This window comes from Carcharodon carcharias, chromosome X, assembly GCF_017639515.1.
Source record: "Carcharodon carcharias isolate sCarCar2 chromosome X, sCarCar2.pri, whole genome shotgun sequence".
Taxonomy (NCBI): domain Eukaryota; kingdom Metazoa; phylum Chordata; class Chondrichthyes; order Lamniformes; family Lamnidae; genus Carcharodon; species Carcharodon carcharias.
Genome location: NC_054507.1, coordinates 19,412,861 through 19,431,311, shown reverse-complemented (window position 1 = coordinate 19,431,311; position 18,451 = coordinate 19,412,861). Strand labels below are relative to the sequence as shown.

Genomic DNA, 18,451 nt, shown 5'->3' with positions numbered 1-18,451 from the left:
GCTGTTGGATCTCCTTAAATTGGTGTCCTCTGGTTCTCAATCGTTCCACCATTGGGAACAATTTCTCCATATCTACTCTGTCCAGACCCTTCACGATTTTGAACACCTCTATCAAATATCCTCACGACCTTCTGTTCTCCAAGAAGAACAACCCCAGCTTTTCCAATCTAACCATGTAGCTGAAGTACCTCATCCCTGGGACCGTTCTTGTGATTTTTTTTCCACACCCTCTCTAAAGCCTTCACATCCTTCCTAAAGTGTGGTGCCCAAAATTGGACATAATAATCCAGTTGAGGCCGATCCAGTGTTTTATATAGATTCATCATAACTCCCTTTCATGCTAGGTTATTTACAACAATTGGGCAGCTCATTTTATCCCATGCCAGTAAATTACCTGATTTATTGACATGCCTTGATGGGATCTGACCTCTATCCTGGTACATAACCTCTCAGCTACTGCCTCCATTATCTAACTGCAGCTCTGCTGTAGCTGCTCCCTAGCCCCAAGTTCTATGCCAAAAAGTGGGACCCACGCCTAACTCTGGATACGTGTAGAAAGATTTGATTGACTGTGTAACAAATCTGTTGGGGCTGAAGCTGATAAGACTTCAAATAGCAGGGACCCTAAGAGTGAGGGAGACATAACACTTAAGGATAAATAGCCCACAGAGATAGGATTGTCTTTGAATTTAAAAAAAAATAATTTTTCTTTCCCTGTATAAAAACTTAATCCCTTTTTATCATTTAACTAAAGGACAATCTTTTCGGTGAAACACAAAGCCAGCAACTATATATGCTGTAATATGAAAAGAAGACTTGCTAGGAAGAGTCCAGATCAGAATGAGGAGAGAATGGACAGTTAATGCTTCAAGTCTGACTAGCTGAGTGTCTCTGGCAGCATTGTGAAAGCTCTTTTTAGCTCTGAGCACATGGCCTTCACTCCTGGATGAAACGGAACTGCAATCACACATTTTTTTGTGTCTCCCCTCCTCTCCTGATGCTGATTGGTGTACATTTCTAGAGGAGTGCTCACAACCTTCCAGTACCTTGCCCTGGTGATCACTTTTCGTGTATGAACCTAGACAGTGAGCACCAGTGTACTATTCCACTTTGGAATGCATCACATGCATTAGCACACTTTCTCAGCAGGTGTCACTAGGTAGCAAACGCCAGCCAGGGACTCTGGACAAATGTCTCTTTCTCCTCTCACCCCCTCCCAATAGCATGTAGTCTAATGTTAACACTCCTACTGCAGTCTCAGCTTACAGTTGACTCAGTTCTGACAAGGGATCAAACATGGTATCTTCTTAGTCTATTTAGAATCTTACAGCACAGAAGGAGGCCATCATGCTTGTGTCTCTCTCTGAAAGGGCTATCCAATTAGTCCCACTCCCCCATTCTTTCCCCATAGCCTAGCAATTCTTCACCTTCGAGTATTTACCAACTCCCTTTTGAAAGTTACAACTGAATCTTCTTCCACTGCTCTTTTAGGCAGCGCATTCCAGATCATTAAAAACTTGTTGCATTAAAAGCAAAATCTCCTCGGTTCCTCTCTAGTTCTTTTGCCAATTATCTTCAATCTGTGTCCCTTTGGTTACCGACCCTCCTGTCATTGGAATCAGTTTCTCCTTATTTACTCTATCAAAACCCCTCATGATTTTGAGCACCTCTATTAAAATTTCCCTCAACCTTTTCTGCTCTAAGGAGAACGATCCCAGGTTCTCCAGTCTCGCCACGAAACTGAAGTCCCTCATCCTTGGAGCATTCTTGTAAATCTTCTCTGCACCCTCTCCAATGCCTTCACTTCCTTCCTAAAGTGTGGTGCTCAGAATTGGACACAATACTGCAGCTGAGGCCTTGGTAAAGTATTGCTGTTGGCACCAGAGCAAAAACTGTATTTTTAAAGGAGTCCTGCTAATAGTTAGAAGCAACCCTGCAAGCTAGAATAGGGAAATTGTGAGTTCTTCCATCCTCCCTAATCCGAGTAAAATTCTCTGTCGGTGATTGAGTCCAGTCTGCAATTCATCGAATTCAGTGCTTGCTTTATACAACTAAAGGGACATTGTGGCAAACCTCTCCTCCCATCTTACAAACAGGAGGCAATGACAGAAGCTTACACTTAGCACCAATCAGTTCAACTGAATCAGCACTGACCAGCACCTTTCAATAAGATCATGTCATTTCATTTTCCCTTTCTAAAACTCTGGCATTCCTGTGACAAGTGAAGGATTTTTTTAACCTCCGCCTTCTCCAGCAAAGGAGAATGACTGAATCCCCACTCTGTTCATCCTGCTCAGGATCCATAAAATCACCTTTGTGATCCTTTGAGCTGTGTGTGAATGTTTAACACCGATTTTCTCTTTGAATTCATGTCCATCTAGTCCGATCCAGTCAACCCCGAGGATAAATTATCTGAGGTTTTGGCGGCTCTCTCTTGCCTGCTTGACCCCTTTAAAAAGCAGTAACTGAGTTGAGAGGGTCAATAGAAAGAAAGCAACTATTTCATCTGACGAGGGGAATCCAGAACAAGGAGGTGTGACCTTAAAATCAGAGCCAGGCCATTCAGGGGTGATGTCTGGAAGCACTTCTTCACAAAAAGGGTAGTGGAGATCTGAAACACTCTCCCCCAAAAGGCTTTTGCGGCTGGGAGTCAATTGAAAATTTCAAAACTCAAATCGAGAGATGTGAGGTAATTAAGGGACATGGAGCCAAGGCGGGTAGATGGAATTAAGATACAGATCAGCCATGATCTCATAGAAAAGCAGAGCAGGCTCGAGGGGCTGAATGCTCTCAACAATTTTTTCCTACATTCTAGAGAAAAAAAGCTTTAAATTTGGAAAGGATTTCTTTGGTGCCGTGGACAAATCCATAGGATTGAATCTTGCTAGAGGACCCGAGGTGTGACACTCATCTGTGCTGGATCGCTGATAAAGGTCAGAGGAATAGATGGGGCACCTGAACTGGCACTCATGCCTCTGAACCAAGCAGAAGGAAGAAAGCTGCCCAGTATTACTCCCCTCTCCTGGTTGTTGTTCAGTAGCCTGTGCTGAAATGTGCCCGTGTGGTGAGGGCCAGGTTGTGCTTGGCAGCAGTGCACCCCCCACCTACAATGGTGGAATAGCCGATGCATGAAAGAACACCATTTTGGTGAGTTACCTGGGCAACCATGCCACTGTAACCCCAGCAAGATTCACTGCCCGCAGGGCAAGAAAGGGGCAAACCTTCCATTTGTGGTGTTGTCCCTGTGCAGCAATGACTTCAAGTTGGTTTTGCATGGGTTTAAGTATCAGAGGGCAGCTGCTTGATTTGTGCTCTTGTCGACTTGTATGCCTGCTGGGGTAAGTTGAAGTCAGTGGGATGAGGCTTGTGTGAAGCATCGACACCAACATAGGCCAGTTGGGCTGAATGGCCTGTTTCTGTGCTGTCGACTCAATGTAATTTAATCCTACCAAGTAAGATTTCAATGAAATGTGTAGCTTGCCACGGAGGGGAGTGCACAATACAGCTGCTCTTGTTGGCAACATTTCATTTGAGCGAGACACAGCAGTTTCTGGAATCGATCCCAGACAGATCCTGTAGGAATTCTACTGCATTGCAAAGCAGAAAGCCGGCATTTCCTAACGGGAATCTGCACTGATTTTTACCTGCTGTTTGTCACAGGATATTATTCAATCGATTTTGTTTGTCTTTAAGAATACCTTATGTCTCTTGCATGCGTGAATCCAACTCTTTTTGCCTCCCTCAGGGAAAACTTGCATTCATATAGCCCCTTTGACATCCCAAAACACCTGAAGTGTGGTCGCTGTTGGACTGTAAGAAATATGGCAGCCAATTTGCACACAGCAAACTCCCACAAACAGTGATAATGACCAGATAATCATCTGTTTTAGTGATGTTGGTAGGACACCAGAGATAACTCGCTTGCTCTTCTTCAAATAATGCCATGGGATCTTTTACGTCTACTTGAGGGTAGGCTAGGCCTCAGTTTAATGTCACGTCTTAGCACCTTCAACAGTACAGCACTCCCTCAATGCTGCACTGGGGTGTCAGCCTATATCTTGGGGCACGGATCTGTGGAGTGGGACTTGAACCCACAACTTTACAACTCGGAAGCGAGAGGCCTACCAACTGAGCCACAGCTGAGACCTTTCGATGAGGTGATTAGAAGTGTGACTAGAATTCTACTGTCAGGGTAAATTTTACAATGGAAACACAAGGAGTCAGCACACAGACATCACTCTCTCGAAATCTAAGCCATGGAAGGCATGGGCAAGAAGGAAGTTGATTCATATAGCTCCTTATCAGATCCTCAGGACATCCCAAGGCATTTTACACCCAACAAATTACCTTTGATGTGCAGTCACTTGTTACATAGACAAAAATAACTGCCAATTGATACACTAAGCAAGAAAGTGCTTCTTTGCTGATGAATTTTGCACTTGGAAATCTAAAGGATGATTCCCAGAACAAGGAATCTATTGTCATTTTGGGCACCAAGTCAAAATGGCATTGGGAAGTTCTCCAGGAAGGGAATTCTAAGATAATGGCAACCCCAGAAACATTGGTGGATAAATGCACCATGTTGTTTATTATTGAGACACACAGGCCAGGGAGATTACAGGCTCAATTTCCAGTCTTACAGAGCATTACAGAGTGTAAACAGCACAGAAACAGGCCATATGACTCAACAGGTCCAAGCTGGTGTTTAAGCTCCACACAAGCCTCCTCCCAACCATCAGTTAAACATTCTATCCCTTTCTCCTTAGTGTGTTAATCTAGGCTCCTCCCTGTGGTAGTGAGTTCCACATTCTGACCACTCTCTAGGAAAATTTTCTCCTGAATTCCCTATTGGATTTATTAGTGGCCATCTTCTATTGATGGCCCCCTAGTTCTGGTCTTGCCATTAATTCAGCCCATGCTGCACGAGCTGGTTTCACCAGTGGAGTTCAGCATGCCTGACCTAGAGAGGAGAAGATCAACCTGAGGTGCCTCTCCTGGTGCCCACCCATTGATCCCTGCTTCAAAGTGAATGGTTGTGGATTAGTGAGACCAGACTAAGATACGCCTGCCACTGATCATCTATGCTCCCATATGAAGAGTCATAGAACTTATGGCACAGGAGGTGGCCATTCAGTCCATCAAGCCTATGGTGGCTATCCAGTCAATCCCATTGCCCTGCTCTATCCCCGTAGCCCTGCAAGTTTATTTCCTTCAAGTGCCCATCCAATTTCCTTTTGAAATCATTCATCATCTCTGCTTCTGCCATCCTCGTAGGCAGCAAGTTCTATTACCACTGGCTGTGTAAAAACAGTTCTTCCTCACATTCCCCACCCCTATATCGCATGCCCAAGACCTTAAATCTGTGTCCCCTAGTCCTTGGACCATCAGCTAATGGGAACAGCTTTTCTTTATCTCCCTTATCTAAACCTGTCATAATCTTGTACACCTCTATCAGATCTCTCCTCAATCTCCTTTTAAGAGTAGCTACTTAACTGGGTTTTGCTGATCTATGATTGCTAGCAGCAACAACTTTTATTTATATAGCACCTTTAATGTAGTAATAACGTCTCAAGATGTTTCACAGGAGTGTTATCAAACAAAATTTGACACCAAGCTATATAAGTAGATATTAGATCAGATAACCAAAAGCTTGGTCAAAGAAGTTGGTTTTAAGGAGTCTTCAAGGAGGTAGAGAGGTGGAGAGGTTTAGGGAGGGGATTCCAGAACTTGGGGCCAAGGCAACTGAAGGCACAACCACCAATGGTGGAGCGATTAAAATTGGGGGATGTTTAAGAGGCCAGAATTAGAGGAGCACAGAGATCCTCCATAAAGGTTATTTCTTGTACAGCAGAAACATCGGGACTATAGCAGTTGCTGCCAGGTTACAGCCAGAACAAAACATCACATAAGGAATACCATCTTTGAGCAGGAAAAGTTTAAAAAAAAATTTCATGCTGTATCCATTGCTTTATGGAAATTTGGGCCTTCAGCCTGGAATTGAGTGAACAAGTGAAGAAAAATCCTCTTTTTCGTTCTCAAGCAATGGAGTAAAATCTTGGGAATGAGATTTATAACCAGCAAGAGTGAGTTATGATTTCCAAGAAACTTAAAGAGACAGAGCTGTCAAAATGAATCACATTTGTGCTGTAAAAATGATTGACGTGTGGACAATCTGGTTGGAGTGTTGAAAATTCCCCCGAACAGAGACCCAGTCACATTAGGAGACGGTCAGGGGCCTGTAATGTAGATTGACATGGCTGAGCCTTGAGGGTTTAGGGTGTGAACCCTTCCTGTTCACTTCAGTTGAGATAGTGTCTGATCTGCTTCAGATCACGAATGATGCTATTACATGCAAGAATTGCATAGGGCTGGGTTTTAACTTTGAAATCTTTTTTTGGAAGAGGCTGCAGGCATTAGTTCAGTGTGGCACCTTCAAAATAAAACAAAATTAGCCGACTCACAGCAGATTACTACTTGTGGAAGACTAACTCTTCCAGAATATGTCTGAAGGAGCAATGATGCAGCTCATCAATCACTGGGATCACTAAATTCCGGGACTTAATGTCTGGACTTTGCCTGAACGCTCTTGTCAAATTATTTTTAAACTTAACAGTCATTATTTTAAGTCTCTACGACTTGATGTCTCCCCTGCATCACCAGGCTGTCATTTTCGAATCTTGGCTCTGACATTTCTTTACTGTTCAGGAAGGTGTTGGGGAAAAAATAGGATGCTAATTGCACCTCATAGAATCAGATAGCACAGGAGGCCATTCAGCCCATCATGCTTATACTGGCTCTTAGAAAAAACTATCCAATTAGTTCCATTCCTCCCTGCTCTTTCCCCATAGCCCTGCAATTTTTTTTCTTTTTAATTAGAGATCAATTGGGTAAATGCGATTACTGAATGTGGCTCTTAATGAAAAAGACCTGCAGTTCTACAGTGCCTTTCACAACCACAGAACATCTTAAAGTTCTTTACAGGCAATGAAGTACTTTTGAAGTGTAGTCACTGTCATAGTGTAGGAAATGTAGCAGCCAATTTACACACAGCAACAGCAATGTGATAACGATCGGATAATCTGTGTTTGTAATGTTGATTGAGGGATAAATATTGGCCAGGACACCCAGGGAGAACTCCCCTGCTCTTCTTCAAAATAGCATCATGGGATTTTGAGAGGGCAGATAGAGCCTTGGTTTAAGGTCTCACCTGAAAGGCAGCACCTCCAACAATGCAGTTACCCACTGAGCCACAGCTGATACTGCCTTGAAACCACACAAGCCACAAAAGTTCCCTGCCTCAGTTAACTGACTTTAACCATGCAGACACAAGGGTTGTTATAATTGGTCTCCACATCCTTGCCTACGTTGCAAGGAACAAAATGTCAGCCAGGGTCAATGTTGCCATTGATGTCTAGATTACAGGTTAAAAACTTAGGACATTTTCTGGCATAGTGTTCAAACCCCTGAGCCTGTCAGGCACCCTAAGACAGAATTTCCACTGCTAATCGTGAGGAGGTAGGCAAGGGGATGTTGGGATGAAGACAAATCTGTCATTGCTGTGATGCCTTTGCTGGGCGAATAACAGACTGACTCACTTTTGCAGCTGACTCACAAAGTGAGGAAGCTGGAACATTTGGAAGTGAAAGCTAAAACACTAAACATTAACATTCCTGAGATAACTCGTTTTAGAAGCCTTCATCTAGGCTGACAGGAGCATGTAACATTTCCTTTGAGATTGACTCTTATTTGTCAAGAGTAAAGGTGGTGAGCTAAATTTATAGAACTAGCTTTATTGTTGTCTCACTTGGTATTGCTAGTTAGGTAAGGTTATCCCAACCAGTATGAAGGCCATTTCCTGAAGTACAATTTGGAGCCCTGGCAAGGAGACTGAACAATGAGCAGATCACAAATTGACAAATTATATACTGCCATGAGCATGTTGTACTTTGGGATGGGGGACGTGGGGCAGAGGGGAGGACTTCCATCCACAGAAACCCTCAATCGAGGTCCAAACTGCCCTCTGAATGACTTCAGAGCTATTGTCTTCATTCTCCTACCCAGAGAGGGTTGCCAATCCTCCATGATTGCCCTATAGGAAATCAAAAATTAATCTCCAGGACACTGCCACTGAATAAAATCCTGAGGAACTCAAGGGTGTAATCACCGGAGCATTTAAATAAAAAATGTATTTCACTCATTTCTTTGAACATGTATTTTCACTTATTAGTAAAAAAAAAATGGAGATTCAAAAAAGGGCAGCTTGATCCAGTCAAGAGTCTTGCAATAGATGGATATTTAGACATCCATCCTGCCGCCTGCTCAAAATATATCTTCAATTTAACTAAACATTTCGAGGAATTGGACGCCTGATGGTTGAGAAACGCAACCGCTCTTTTTTTTTGGTCCAAATTCCTGAAATGAGGCTCAGATATGTGCTGGAAAAGGGAATGAAAAAGTATAAAAGTGAAACGTTAACTATAGTCTGTGGTTGAAGTAAATCAATTTTCCAACTTAACTCCGGCCTGACATTTACACAGGAGGAGGCTAAACCTCACACACTTTCTCACAAAACGTGTCCACCTCCGGCGCGCTCTTTTCTTTGCCCTACCCGAAATGGTGAAAGGAAAATGGCTCTGCAAAAATCTGCACAAGCTTCATCCTGCTTTTTTTTTTGGCAGCGTCCCCATTGTGTCGTTGGCCTGCAGCGGATTGCTGGAAACCCGCTCGCAAACACAAAACAGCTTTTTTTCCCCCCCCCCCCGTCCCTTGGCGAGGAGGTCAAAGGTCAGAGTTCATACAACTGATCCCAGGTGCAGTTCATAAATCATTGCAGCAGCAGCTTGGTTTCTGAACGTGAGGGAGAAGGATAAACAGGATGCGACTGTTTTGTCGCAGATAACAATACCTGCAGTCAAAATCCTTCCAACAGGATTCCTTAATTAACCCTTTAGTCTCTTAATATTTCAGTGATAGGTGTAAAAATGGACTCTTTGGCTGCAGGGCCAAGAGGGGCTCAAAATCCGATGGCGGCTCCAACTCCTGATCGCTAGTATTCAGTGAGGTAACCCTCTGCATGTGTGGATTTTGTCTCAAATAAAAACTGGGCTTGACTGTGATGCTCCCATGGTCAAATAACTCCTCACCATTCACCATGAAGGCTCACACAATGGATACCTGCCTCCAGCCTGCACTCTGTGGCTGCCTCGGTTCACTCTTATTTGTGCAGCTGAAGGTTTGATGGAGAGGGCATGCAGGAGGAGGAGGCAACTCTGGTTGATTCCCCGCAGCCATCGGAATGTAATCCCAATGTTGAATATGTCACCAAAGGCCATTCACTTTCAGGATCATTGCTTCCCCCATCCTGTCCTGAAGGTGCTGACTCCTTCCTTCCAGTATCAAGTTGTTCTGTGAGCTCATCCAAAACTTTGCTGCCCATGTCTTAAATCGCACCAAGTTCCCTTGACCTATTACCCTTGTGCTCGCTCATCTACATTGGCTCACAGTCCAACAATACCTCGGTTTTAAAAGTTCTCATCCTTGCTTTTAAATCCCCCTATGACCTTGCCCCTTCCCCTAACTCTGTAATCCCTGTAACCATCAACATCCTGGGGGTTACCATTGAGCAGAAACTGAACTTAACCAGCCATATAAATATTCTGGTTACAAGAGCAGGTCAGAGGCTGGGAATTCTGTGGCAAGTAACTCACCTCCTGACTCCCCAAAGCCTGTCCACCAGCCTTCTACATAGATCTAGAGATTTTATATTGAGGATAAAGTACCAGGCTTGGTTTGAACCACTGTGTTGATGATTTGGGCTGCAGGTAACCCTGTCTTGGGAATGGTCCTCATCCAGATGAGAAGGAGGGCAGATCGCAGGTTGGCACGGGGCCAGGAGGAGCAAGGGCCTGAACAGCAAGAGGCAGCGGGGCCTTTAGAAGGTCAAGAGGTGATGGTGTAGAGGTATTGTCCCTGGACTAGTAATCTAGAGACACAGGGTAATGCTCTGGGGACCAGGGTTCAAATCCCATTATGGCAGATGGTGGAATTTGAATTCAATAAAAATCTGGAATTAAAAAGCTAATGATGGAAAAAAAACCTACAAGTCAGGAGTGTGATGGAATACTCCCCACTTGCCTGGACGAGTGTAGTTCTAATAACACTTAAGAAGCTTGACATCATTCCTGACAATTCATTCCTGATTATTCATGGGATGTGGGCTTTGCTGGCTATACCAGCATTTATTACCCATCCCTAATTGCCCTTGAGAGGATGGTGGTGAGCTGCCTTCTTGAACTGCTGCAGTCCATGTGATGGAGATACACCCACAGTGCTGTTAGGGAGGGAGGAACACAGTATGTGTGTTCCTCCATTTCTGGCCTCTTGCACATCCCCAGTTAGTCCACCATTGGCAGACATGCCTTCAGCTGCTTAGGCCCTAAGCTCTGGAATTCCCTCGCTAAGCCTCTCTCTCTCCTCCTATAAGACACTCCTTACAACCTACCCCTTTGACCTGACCTAATGTTTCCTTATGTAGCTAATTTTGTCTGAAAACACATGTGTGAGTGTTGGGTGTAAGGGGGATGGAGGGGCTTGTGTTGGGGGAGTTCATTAGATTCTGGAGACTTACTGCTGCCAGTACCTGGCACAGAAAGAAATGTAAAGTCTGGTCTGAGGTACTGCAGAGTTTCTCACTGATGAATAAAGGGTCTTTTTTAAATTAAACCCTTGTCTCTCTCTTTTAAAAATGAAAACCATATGTCAACAGTCTTGTTCTGCACTTTGTAGAAAGCTGCATCTGCAGCAAATTCTCTACAGTCATCCTGTATCCGTAGCTAAGCAGCTGATTGCTGCCTTCTTTTCCAGCTCATTTGTGAAGGAGCTGCAAGCTGAGGCGTTGCCCAGGGGTAATAAGACTGACATTGATGGGCATAGTTGGGGTGTGAGGTGGTGAGTAATTTACCAGCCTGTGTTTGAGGAACGCCTGTTTCCTTTCCTTTTTGAATTGTCCCTGATTTCTTATGAATTATGCTTTTCTTATGTGCTGCACAAAAACCCAAATAGCCTGTGTGTGTGTGTGTGTGTGTGTGTGTGTGTGTGTGTGTGTGTGTGTGTGTGATGGGTGGGGAGGGTAGGCCATGGATACATAAGGGATTCTTATGTACCCTCCATTTCACTACCCCGCCCCCCCCTCAGGACTGTTGATCTCTATATAAAATTGAAATACAGGCACTAAGCAGGCACTAAGGTTCAAAAAAGATGAACAAGTATGATACTAGAACTGGGAGAGTATAACAATCAGGAAACGTTGAACAGGCAGGGGCTCCTTTTTCTCTAGAAAGGAGAAGGCTGTGTGGGGATGGGGAGTGGAAATCAAGGTTCCCACCTCTGAACGCTACCTGTGTGGGTGCGTGTGAATAGGATTGAGTTCCTCACCACTGTGTAATATGTCAATGCTCTGCCGAGCCTCATGCATGACATCACAGAAAGTTAACATGCAGGTACAAGCAATCAGAAAGGCCAACTTTTATTGCAAGGGGGTTAAGAGTATAAGAGTTAAGGAAGTCTTGCTGCAATTATATAGGGCTTTGGCGAGACCACACCTGGAGTAATGTGTACAGTTTTGGTCACCTTACCTAAGGAAGGACATACTTGCATTAGGGGGAATGCAACGAAGGTTCACTAGACTGAATCCTGGGAATACGGGGTTGTCCAAGAAGAGAGATTGAATAGACTAGGCCTATATTCCCTAGATTTAGCAGAATGAGACATCTCATTGAAACATAAAATCCTTACTGGATTTGACAGGGTAAGTGCTGAGATGCTGTTTTCCCTCCTAGCTGGAGAGTCTAGAACGGGGGGTCACAGTTTCAGAATAAGAGGTCGGCCATTTAGGATCGAGATGAGAAATTTCTGCACTCAGAGGCTTGTGAATCTTTGAAATTCACTACCACAGAGGGTTGCGGATGTCAAGTATATTCAAGAGAAAGGACAATACATTTTTGGATACTAAGCAATATGAAGATGAGGTGAAAAAGTGGATTTGAGGGAGAAGATCAGCCACGATTGTATTGAATGGCGAGCAGGCTTGAGGGGCCAAATGGCCAACTCCTGCTCTTACTTACGTTCTTATATTTTTAATGGTCGCATGGTTATCACAAGACCCTTGTTACTGATGAAACTTATACTGCTGATCCATGAGGGGAATATTCAGTTAATCTGGTTTCAGTGGAGAGTGAGAAATGTTGACCAGTGAAGAGAAAATAGGGAAGAAACATGAGGGGAAAGGACTTGTTACCAGAGTAACCCCATCTGTAATCTTTTTAAATCAGGGACAACAGACTAACAAGAACTCACACTTATTTATATTGATTCTTTAACGTAGAATGAAACATCTTAAGGTGCTTTGCAAAGGCAGAAGGAAATGGATGCTGAGGCATTAGGAAGGAGATATTAGGAGGGCTGTCCAAAAGTTTGGTCAAAGAGGTGTGTTTTAAGGAGAGTGCTGAAGGAAGAGGGGGAGGTGGAGAAATGGAGAAGGTTAGGGAGCGAATTTGGAGTGTGGAGTCTAGGCAGCTGGAGGCATGGCTGCCAAAGGTGAGGCAAAGAGAGAGGTCATGCACGAAAGGGCAGAGCCAAGAGGATTGCAGAGCTTTTGGGGAGGGGGGTTGTTGTAGGCTGGAGGAGGTTCATAGAGATAGGGAAACGTGAGGCCATGGGGGGATTTAAACACAAGAATCAGAACTTTAAATGTGCAACTTCGGGTACATAGAGAAGAAAGAAAATAAGAGCAACATTAGAACTCCATTTTCTAAGCTTGTAGATTTAAACTTTAAATAAGTATTTTAAAATCAGTGCCCTGTAGCATAAGTTGCTATAGACAACAGCTGCTCAGTACTCTGTTGCTGACATACTGTAAAACAATTAAGCCTTGGGGGAATGGGGATCATTTTTAACCATCAAAATGAGACTTGGTATAGCATACCCTGGGGAAGACTGCATAAACCTGTAGAGCAATGTGGTGTTGAGCAGGTGGCTGTTGACCCAGGTACAAAAGAAGAATAATTCTAAAGCACGTATGTAAAAGAGTGGCTCACATTACAGAGTCTGGGGCTGTTGTAAGCTGCTTGTTACAGCAGTAAATCCAACTGTGTTTAGCAGGTGGCTGTCTAATCTGGTCAGAGCTCTTAATTAAATTAGAAGCTGGTTAGCTGGAAGGGGAGCAGTTGTTTAATCAGCAGGACGAGGGATTCCTTATGTGTGACTCGTTCTTGATGCTCAAGCGGTACAGAAACTCTGCAACAGGGCATTGCTGTACTTCCTAACTTATGTGGGCCTCTGTTTTATAGACGGTGAGAGTTGTTTGAGGTTTTGGCAGTTGTGGATATTGTACAGTGTATGCATGCTGCCCATAACTGGATGGTACCATAGTTTGAGTGTATGTTTAAAAAGGGTCCCTGGTGCTTATCAGAACTGTACAGACTGTGGCATGCAAATATACATCATTTTTTGTGGCAGAGAAAATAAGAAAAAAAGTGCCTCATCCTTTATCATCCTTGCTTTCAAATCTCTTCATTGCCTTACCCCCTCATTATCCCAGTAATCTCCTCCAGCTCTACAACCCTCTGGGATCTCTGTGCCCCTCCAATTCTGGCCACTTGACCATCCCTGTGTTTAATTTCTCCACCATCAGTGGTCATGCCTTCAGCTGTCTGGGCCTTAAGCTTTGGAACTCCCTCGCTACACTTCTCCAACTCTCTACTTCTCTTTCCTCCTTTAAGGCGCTCCTTAAAGCTTCTTTGACCAAGCTTTTGGCTACCTGTTCTAATATCTCCTTAAGTGGCTCGGTGCAAAATTTTGTTTGGTAATGCTGTTGTGAAGCATCTTGGGATATTTTACTGCATTAAACATGCCGTATAAATGCAAGTTATTATTATGTAAATAGTTGCAGCTGCCACCTCGCACACAGCAAGATTCCATGAATAGCAATGAGTTAAATGTCCAATTAATCTGTTTTTGATAAGTGTTGATTGAGGGAGGAATGTTGGCCGGGACAGGTCAATGTAATATTGGATTATATCTCCCTCCACACATAAAGTTAAAGAAATATTCCTTGTGATGTTGCTGTGCTGGAGAAGACAGATGAAGTTTTCAAGAAAGAAAGACTTTCATTTATGTAGCATCTTTCATGATCTCAGAATGTCCCAAAGTGCTTTACAACCAATGAAGTAGGAAAAACAGTCACTGTTGCAATGTAGAAAACACGGTAGCTAATTTGTCCACAATGAGCTCCCATAACAGCAATGTGATAATGGTCAGATAATCAATGTTGGCTGAGTGATAAGTATTGGTCAGAACACAAGGATAACTCCCCTGCTCTTCTTTGAAATCGTGCCGTGCATTCTTTTACATCCACCCAAGAGGCAGACAGAGATTCAATTTAACATCTCATCCTAAATAGTGCATTTCTGTCAGTGCAGCACTCCCTCAATACTGCAATGGAGTGTCAGCCTAGATTTTTGTGCTCAAATCCTGAATTGTGTTGTTGAACCCACAACCTTCTGACTCAGAGTTGAGAGTGCTACCCCCACACATTGGGACTTACTTTAGTTTCTATGGATACTGAAATTGTAAGTGTACTCAAAATTCATTCCCCTTCATGTTGTCTTCGGATGAATGAACATTTTCTATTTTCACCCCTTTTGTTCATCCTTCTTCTGAATGTAATTTGCTGTTGCTGTCAGACTATAGTCCAGGCACTAGGGGCTCTTTGGCTGTCACTCACTGAAGGAAGATGACTGAGAAGCATCTTAGGGAGTAGCTCCAGCTACGTCTTGATCTTATTTAACCTTTGTAATTAGTTAGCATGTAAATAAATGTTTTTTCAACAAAAGACCATTGCCTCCAGCAAGATCCCTTCCAGAGTAAGAAGCTAATGGATTCTGAGATAAACCTATGATAACAGATGGTGGCAGCAGTGACTACACCCACACAGGAACAGTAGAAAATGGAGGGTAAAACCTCAAGTGAAGCCCAGCATCAGTGCAGCTCAGTGGATGAAGGACTTTGAAGCCAGCCCAGCAGCCACACCAGAGACGACTAAATAACGAGGGCAGCCCAGCGACTGGCAAGACTAGCAGTGTGGGAAAAGACAACCTCGAATCAGGGTGAGAAATGGCTACTACTTTACCCCTACCAGAATCATTTCAAAATATAGAGGGCCCCAGACAGACTGAGCTATGGCAAAATTGGCAATGATGTTTTACCTGGTACTGCAATGCCTTAGGTCTTGTGAATAAAGAGAACAAGGATCACGTTTGCATTTTGTTATACATTGTTGGGACCATTGCAGACAACATACTGGCCAGACAGGGAGTGAACAAAGAGACAGCCTCCTATGAGGATGTCATCAGAGCTTTTGGCTCATACTTCAGTCTTTGTAAAAATATTGTCATTGAGAGGGCGAAATTTCATTGGCGCAGTCAAAAACAGGCTGAAGGGATTGACTCATTTATGAATGAATTGTACCACCTACCTGAAAATTGTGAGTATGGAACACTAAAAGACAACCTGATCGGAGATAGAATAGTCATTGGTGTTTTAGATGAGAATCTCTCCTGAGAACCTCCATGAGAACCTGCTGTGGCAGGAAGAATGCCCTACCCGAATAATACAGTGCCATGACAGCGGCAAGTTTCGTCATTTTAAAGTGGTCTGCCATTCCAGGAAACCTGTGTTTACCAGACAGAAGAGGAAATCTGTTAAGGGAACCTCCATTCAAGAAATTCAAGACTTTGACAACCAGGAAATCACCTTCCTAGGAGAAATAAAGGAAAATAAAAAAAACAGTAGTGGAGTGCTGACATTGATGTAAATGGGCAACTGACTGAATTCAAGCTAGACACAGGAGCTGGTTTCTCAGTGTTTTCTGACAAGAATTTCATGGCTGAATAAAGTGACACTGTAACCATCCTCTATTCAGCACCAAGGACCACAGGAGGATGTTGCAGATCTTTCACTTATCTTTAAGGACAGGCTAGAAGAAGCGGGAACAGGATGCACCAGGAATGATGGTGACCACCCGCAAGCTGATATTTTAGACCTTAATTTACTCTTTCAAGAGTGCAAGGGAATGATGTCACCACAGAGGCAGATGATCTGTTGGAAGATGATGTCTTGGACCTTACTACACTCTGACTCCACTGCCAATGATCACAAAGTCTTTGTTGTCTCTTTTGAGGAGAATTACCCTTTTGTTGAAGAACATAATAAAGAGGTGAATTTGTCTGCTTATTCCAATGAGCCCACCGACAACATGCATCAAACATTGCAAGCAGCCAGCAAAAAGCTATTCAGGGAGAATGAGACACTTAACTGCAAATTAGATCAAACGTTTACCAGATTCATTCCTCGCTCAGGTATTAAATGCTTCTCTTGTCATCACTACAGTGGTGAATGATACAGCTGCAAAGTTCTTCATCAGAGCCGAAAGTGCTTCATTTTGTCAAGCCGGTGCTTTCACCTTTCCCCAGTGTACAACACAGAAGAAAATTACAGGGAGAATCTTAGTTTTTTGTCTTCCTTTTCTAGGGTTTGTGTTCATTCGAATCCTGGAGGGTTCTCTTTTGAATCAGTTTTTCCTTGATTGGTCTTCACAGCCTTTACATTCAGGTTATTGTAAGTGTCAGAGCCCAGGAGCCAGCTCTCATGAGAAGCTGCTATCCCACTCCATCAATGTGTTTGCCTTCCAAGAAGATGATATATCCTCCACATCCTCTAAGAGAGTCAAGAACATTGTTGGGGATTGACGTCTTTGGTGAAAGTGACTTGTCAGGGGGAGGGGGGTGCGGTGCAGAAGTAGGAGTTGGATGGAAACTGTAAATAGTACATGAGGTTAACAGTTTATGGGAAGAGTCAACTTGGGGGGAGATGTAAAGGGTTAACTCTCATGATAGCTACTAAGCATGTGTGTAAGGAGCTATGTCAAAGTGATGTCACTCACTGAGGGAAGATGAGAAGTATCTTGGAGAGTAGCTCCAGCGTTGCCTTGGTCTTATTTAACCTTTGTAAATAGTTAGCATGTAAATAAATGTGTTTTCAATGAAAGACCATTGCCTCCAGCAAGATTTATTCTGGAGTAAGAAGCTAATGAATCCTGAGATAAAAACCTGATAACAGAATTGGGAATGGGAACCTGTATTTATTCCTGTAACACTTTCTACTGTCAAATCAGCTGAGATTCAGCTAACTGCAGCCTGACTCTGGACCTTACGTGGTGTGTGATGGATCAGCTGCTACTAGCCGCCGTATTTACCCAGTGAGAGAAGTGGGAAGACTAATTTCAGAAGTACAGATTGAAGTATCGGAAGCAAATATTGACACATGAGGTAGAAAAAAAGAACATGTCACTGCCTGACATACATATACTTGTTCAAGTAATATGCACCACAGCATTCCAAAATCTTTGGCAGGGAAATACTTACTGCCGTAAAATTCCAAGGAGCTTGATAATTGGCTTTATTATTTTAATAAGCATTTTTTTACAGCTAACTTGGGCAAGGATGCAAGGCCTCTTGTCAGCCTCTCTGAGCAGGGGAGACTTAAATGGCCATTTGGAATGTGACATGCTCAGCATCACTCAGGAAATGAGCTGCTGTAGCATCGATTTGACTACTTAACGAGGAGTCCCCTGGATAAAATAAATAATGCTTCAAAAAAAGTTTATTTTCACCATAGAAAATAAATCTTGTTGCAGCACACTTTCCCCTGCGGGGAGCTTCCATTTTATGAGAGGAGCCGGGCTGTTTTGAACCACTCAAGGCAGCAGTGAATGTAAACCCCTGGAACTTTGGCCAGACCTGTTGGTAAAATCCCGTGATGCATGGGAGGCAATCGATCCAAGTGTCAGTATTGTCTCCAGTCCCTAATCACTATTATAAGTCTTCCATCCTGCTATCTAAAGGATATGAGATGATCAGTGTGAGATCCTGGAATAAGTAGGTTTGAATCCAATTTGGTTAAACCTCTTACTCATGTCCCTAAAGGTTGCCGAAGAGATTTGGAGTTCAACTTGCAGTGCTAATCCTAAATCAACTAAAATTTAGATTTGGCCCACAAATTGATGCCCAGCGACCATGAGACTTGTATATTAATGCTGAGATTCCAAGAAGTTAACACTGAACTGGAGCCTCACAGTTTGCAAAACAAAAACAAAATTACCTGGAAACTGTGTTCTGTCGAAGGGTCATGAGGACTCGAAACGTCAACTCTTTTCTTCTCCGCCGATGCTGCCAGACCTGCTGAGTTTTTCCAGTTAATTTTGTTTTTGTTTTGGATTTCCAGCATCCGCAGTTTTTTGTTTTTGTTTTTACCTCACAGTTTGCACCCTGGCTTCCTTCTCTTTTAATGGCGCACATGTTGCCAATTCCATTGGGGTGGGGGGGGGCGGGGGTCA

General features: G+C 43.4%; 1 protein-coding gene across 1 annotated transcript in view; it reads left to right on the top strand.

The window, feature by feature from the left end:
* Window positions 1–18,451, top strand: part of LOC121273243 (transmembrane protein 198-like) — an 80,644-nt gene that overhangs the window by 19,571 nt on the left and 42,622 nt on the right. The gene's annotated exons all lie outside the window — the stretch shown is intronic.